Raw genomic sequence first — 6,411 nt, forward strand, 5'->3', positions numbered from 1 at the left:
AAAGCTTCTGAAGGACAGTTTAGTAAATACCTCAGGCCTACATGAATGCTAGATTTATACATACAACCTAGATTATATCATTTAAATTAATGAATGAAGAGTTGGCATGGATGGCTGATACATGGCAACAAGAGAAATTATTTTTTCTGTAGATATTGTAGCCATTTTATTTAAGGGATTACCTCGCATGTTGTTCTCCTTACAAACATTTACATTAACAGTGTTAATAATTAGTAGGATCTTTATACTCTTGTCTAGAGTCTTGATGCATACCATAATAATCATTCATTTAAAGACATGAAGATAATAGGGTGATTGCTATAAATTGGAATAACATGTGACAGATTCCTGTTTTAGACGCACTGAGATCTTTACTATTACGTGGCATATACAAACTGTTGGTTATCGTTTACATTAATGGGGCATGGTAAAGTGCCCACTGTCCAGTTACTGCAGTATAGACATTTAACTGGCTGTAGTACACCATGGCCAATATAATTCCAATACTGCACTGGGTATGTGCATATAGAGGGCTGAATTATTGATTAAAGAGAATATAGGACATAAGAGCCAAACAAATTATTTCATGATTCAGGCAGAGCATGTCATTTCAAACAACTTTCCAATTTACTTCTATTTAATTTGCTTTGTTGTTGAAGTACATTGGGAAGTTGCTTAAAGGGACACTGAACCCAATTTTTTTTCTTTTGTGATTCAGATAGAGCATGCAATTTTAAGCAACTTTCTAATTTACTCCTATTATCAAATTTTCTTCATTCTCTTGGTATGTTTATTTGAAAAGCAAGAATGTAAGTTTAGATGCCGGCCCATTTTTTGTGAACAACCTGGGTTGTCCTTGCTGATTGGACAGCACCAATAAACAAGTGCTGTCCATTGTTCTGAACCAAAAAATTGCTGGCTCCTTAGCTTAGATGCCTTCTTTTTCAAATAAAGATAGAAAGAGAACAAAGAAAAATTGATAATAGAAGTAAATTAGAAAGTTGCTTAAAATTGCACGCTTTATCTGAATCATGAAAGAAAAAAAATTGGGTTTAGTGTCCCTTTAAAAGTGTATGTTCTATCTGAATCATGAAATATTATTTTAGTTTTTTTACATCTATTTAACTATTGGAATCAAAGCTTTCTCTTGGGTACTATTAACAGTTGTAATGCACCAAACAGATTATGTATTATATTTCCTAATGGAGAAGATGTGCCTGGGGCATTCAAGAGTTATAAAACAGGACATAATGTAAATTCCTCTTCCCAGACCATTTCACCCAGAAAACCCGTCACATTTACTAAAACTTGCTCTCAGCATCTACAAATAATTTTAGGAAAATATTTTGGCCATTTTTATTTCATTCTCTCTGTCTGCATCATGCAAGACATACTCTTCCCAAATGAACAATTTGTCATATAATAATATTTCCTATGCTTAACTACTTGTTTAGCTCAAAAACAAGCCTATAAATGTTTAATAAATGACTTTGGTGGAGACCCTTGTACTAATATGTTTTTACAACAGATATGAAAGGAAAAAGAAAGAGAGAGCTTCTCTTTATATGAGGGAATTTAGCACACTTTTACCAAATATTTTTATTAAACAAATTCATATTAATTGTTACAAAATACCACAATTCCTGGTAGGTTTCACTCTTTCAAGAAAAAAAATACGTGAAGTAAAGTGCATAACATCATACAAAACATAAAAGCTACATCACAAAAACAATAGAGAGCTGTGGCAACGTAATGGCAGATACACTTCAGAGAACTATATTTTTGGGACTAGCAACACCCAGCCGACAGTGAACCTCACCTATTAGGGGAGTAGTGTCCATGCAGGTTTTAAATGGGATGCTATCCCGTCAACGATATCTGTAGCTAAATGCCATCAAAAGCATTAGCAGAACATGATGGAAGTATGTTCATAAACTAGAAAGTCCCACATGACTATAGTATAATATAGTAATCGAGATATCGACGATTAATTCATGCACTATGTTAATACATGCACGTTATAGAGTTAAGGCAAAGTTACAAACGCTTGAGGTTAGTGCTTCAACCTAATTAGTTCAAGCAACAAGTCAGTGGTTTTGCCAAGCACCAAGAGCTTGTTTCCATTGAGCCATAATTTGGTTTGTGCGAGATTGCAAACCGATAAATATGCTGTCGGAAGCAATTTCGTTTATCTACTGCTTCAGATGGTGTGTTATACCTTAAAGTTGAAAACATTTTTGGGTCCCATAAAAAGTATTAGAAGCTGTTAAGCAATAACTGTAATATTTATTGTTGTCCCATGTATAGGAATAGTTGCACATATGTTCTTATGGAATTATCAGTATGTATTTACATATAAAAATATATGCAAGCACATATCTACAAAATTCAAACCAGGCCTATGCCTAGGGCAGCAATACATATTACATATATTAATAAAGTGGAAATTATAATTATAATAAAAAATAGTATTTGCTTAAAGTTAAAAAATATGTATTCTAAATAAGTGTATCTTTGTTTCTGCTTCTCTTTAGAGGTGATCACAGAACTGTAGTTAACTGTTTTCCCGGAAAAAAAAGTTGCACAAACCACTTCAAAACTACATTACAAAGTACACTTACACTCATATTAACACTGTCTAATAGTTTTTTTTTAACTATTGCACAAAAAAGTTATAAGGGCTCAAAGATATGAGATCTCTGGTGTTAGAAAAAAAAAAAGCCGCCAAAGTTTTTTAACATACAGATACATACACATACATTGCTAAATATGTATTTGTATGTATATTGATATGTCTATATATGTGTACATATATATTAACCCTTTGAGTCCTAAGCACTTTCCCACCTGGGTGCTAAGCTGATTTAATTAATTTTTTTATTTTGTGGGGAAAAAAAGTTTTAACTTTTTTTTATTTTTTTTTCCAGATCCCAAAGACTTACACCATTAAGGTTAGGCGATTACCTTTCCAATGGTCCTGGGGGTCTGTAGCTGCTAAGATGCCTGAGATACAGGCTTCTAAGCAGCATGCCCCCTTTCCCTATACTTTGTATTGACAAATTGTTAATAAAGTTGCGCGGTGACGTCACCGCGAAACGTGATGCCCCAGCGATGACTGTCACTCTACAGGCACGATTGCCAGAGTAGGAGCGGGTGGGAGCCCCCAGATCTTCCTCAAGTTGGGAGAGTGCTAGTGACGGCTCTGAGCCGTCATTAGCATCAGAGTGGGAAACTCTGTGATGGCTCAGAGCAGTCATTGACACTCAAAGGGTTAATGTATTTATATGTGTATATATGTATTAACAGACATACAGTATATACACATATAATCACATAAATATATATGTACACATTTATAAACATATATATAAGTGCATTATATCCCTTTGCCATTAAGTAGATGAAAAGATGAAGCATTGATTCAAGGGAGGATTCAAGGGAGGAAAGCATAATTCTTTCACTATATAAATCCCTGGTAAGACCTCACCTTGAGTATGAAGTGCAGTTCTGGGGACCAGTCTCAAAAAAAGACATTGCAGACCTTTAAAAAGTTCAGAGAAGGGCCACAAAGCTAATAAGGGGAATGGAGAATTTAAGCTATGAGGAGAGGTTAGCCACACTGGCTAACCTCTCTAGAAAAAAGGGGATTGATAGGTGACATGATTACTTTATATAAATATATTCAAGGCCCATATACAGAGATGACAGAAGCTCTGTTTATTCCAAGAAAATTGTTTGTAACAATAGGTAACAATTTAAGACTGGAGGAAAGGAGATTTAATCTCCTGCAACGGAAACGTTATTTCACTGTAAGAGCAATAAAAGTGTGGAACTCATTACCAAAGTAGGTAGTGAATGCCAATACCTTAGATACATTTAAAAATGGTTTAGATATATTTCTGGCTAGAAACAGAATTCATGGATATGATTGCTTGGGTTAAATGGGTCATCTTTTAATGGGATTAATTTAAGCTCAACTGGAGCTTTTTTGTAAGTATATTAGATTTGTATAGGTTGAACTCTTTGGAATTTGGTCTTTTTTTCAACCTCATCCAATACCAAAGTGAGCAGTCACAAGGATTAAAGTGCAGCAGATATAAATGTCACAAGAGTGTGTTGGTACACAGCTGACGGACTTAATCTGAGAGTAATTTATCTTAAAAAAACAATATTATCCCATATATACTATATGTTAACCCTTCCAAATGCCGCCGTGGTCCCACCTGATCCAATTATAGAGCCACCCTTCTCTGTGCTATACAGTCATGGCCAAATATATTGGCACCCCTGCATTAATGTCAGATAGTGCACCACTTTGCCCAGAAAATTGTTGCAATTACAAATGTTTAGGCATTCTCATGTTTAGTTCTTTTGTTTGGATTGGTATGACACAAAAAGTGGAGAAAAAAAGCCAAATCTGACACGTTCCACGCAAAACTCCAAAAATGGACTGAACAAAATTATTGGCACCTTCAATTTAATATTTGGCAGCACACCCCTTGGAAAAAATAACCGTAATCAATCGCTTCCTGTAAAAATCAATAAGTTTCATACACCTCTCTACTGGAATTTTGGACCACTCTTTTCTGCCAACTGCTCCAGGTCTCTCAGATTGGAAGGGTTCCTTTACCCAACTGCTGTTTTGAGATCTCTCCACAGGTGCTCTATGGGATTGAGATCTGGACTCATTGCTGGCCAGTTCAGTGTTCTCCAGCACTTTGTCTTAAACTATTTCTGGGTTCTTTTTGACGTGTGCTTTGGGTCATTGTCCTGCTGTAAGACCCATGACCTCTGACGGAGACCCAACTTTCTGACACTGGGCCCTACATCGCATCACAGAATTCTTTGGTAGCCTTCAGATTTCATAATGCCATGCACACAGTCAAGACATCCAGTGCCTGAAGCAGCAAAACAACCCCAAAACATCAGTGAACCTTTACCATGTTTGACTATTGGGACTGTATTCTTTTCTTTAAAAGCCTAATTTCTTTTTCTGAAGACAGTAGAATGATGGACTTTATGCAAAAGGATTTTGGTTTCCTCAGTTAAGTTTTGGCAAACTCCAATCTGGCTTTTTAATGTTTTTGTGTCAGCAGTTGGGTCCTCCTGGGTCTCCTACCATAGCGTCCCTTTTCATTCAGATGGCAACGTATAGTGCGAGCTGACACATTTGTACCCTGTGCCTGAAGGTCAGCTTGAATTTGCCTGGAAGTTGATCAAGATTCTTTATCCACCATTTGAACAATCCTTTGTTGCAATCTTTGATCAGTTTTTCTCTTTCGTCCACATCCAGGGAGATTAGCTACAGTGCCATGGGCTGTAAACTTCTCGACAGTATTGCGCACAGTGGACACAGAAACATAAAGATCTCTGGAGATGGACTTGTAACATTGAGAATGTCCATGCTTTTCCACAATTTTTGTTATCAAATCCTCAGACAATTCTTTGCTGCTCTTTCTCTTCTCCCTGCTCAGTGTGGTACACAGAGACACACAACAGAAAGGTTGAGTACATTTTTCACCATTTTAACTGGTTGCCGGTGTGATTTTTATATTGTCAGCATCTGTTAATTAATACAGGTGGGTTTATTTACAAATTAAAGGAGCATCACAAACTTGGAATGCAATTATTTCTTACAGTTTTGAGAAAGTGCCAGTCATTTTGTCCAGTCCATTTTTGGAGTTTTGCGTGGAATGTGTCCGATTTTGCTTTTTTTTCCCTTTTTTTCCTCCACTTTTTTTGCGGCCAATCGGCCTCTAGCAGGGGGTGTCAATCAACCCGATCGTATTCAATCGGGTTGATTTCTGTCCGCTGCCTCAGAGAAGGCGGACAAGTTATGGAGCAGCAGTCTTCAGGCTTGCCAGAAACAAGGGGCATCAAGCTCCATATGGAGCTTGATAAATATGCCCCTATATGTGTACTGGTGGCCATCAATTTGTTCCATTGTGTGAAGAGTTCTGTAAAGTGTAGCAGGTCTCTGTGATGGGAGTAGCCAGGGCTGGCGGATTGTATAAGGCGACCGGATTGTATAAGGCGGATTGTATAAGGCTACCGCCTTAGTGTGCCCCAGCAGGGTGGTGCAATTTAGAGCAGCCTGATTTTTTTTACTTTATGTTCCTGTTCCTTATCTTTTTTAGCTCAGCCATGCACGCAGACGCAGTGCAGCATATCACATGGCATCCCCCCACAGTCCCAACCAACCAACACTGCCCCCTCTGGCACACCCACCCTATTGCAACCATGCACATAGCTGCAGGCCTCCAGCAGTGTTTAACAGGTGCCCGGCACCGCACCAGGGTTTCAGGAGGCTGCATGGTACTCCAACAACTCCCCCACCATATCTGTACTGGCTTCAGGGCCGGCTCCCTCTGTATTGGTCCAATTTTGTCCAATTTGGTCAGGTGCAATAGG

Source organism: Bombina bombina, chromosome 4, assembly GCF_027579735.1.
Source record: "Bombina bombina isolate aBomBom1 chromosome 4, aBomBom1.pri, whole genome shotgun sequence".
Lineage (NCBI taxonomy): Eukaryota > Metazoa > Chordata > Amphibia > Anura > Bombinatoridae > Bombina > Bombina bombina.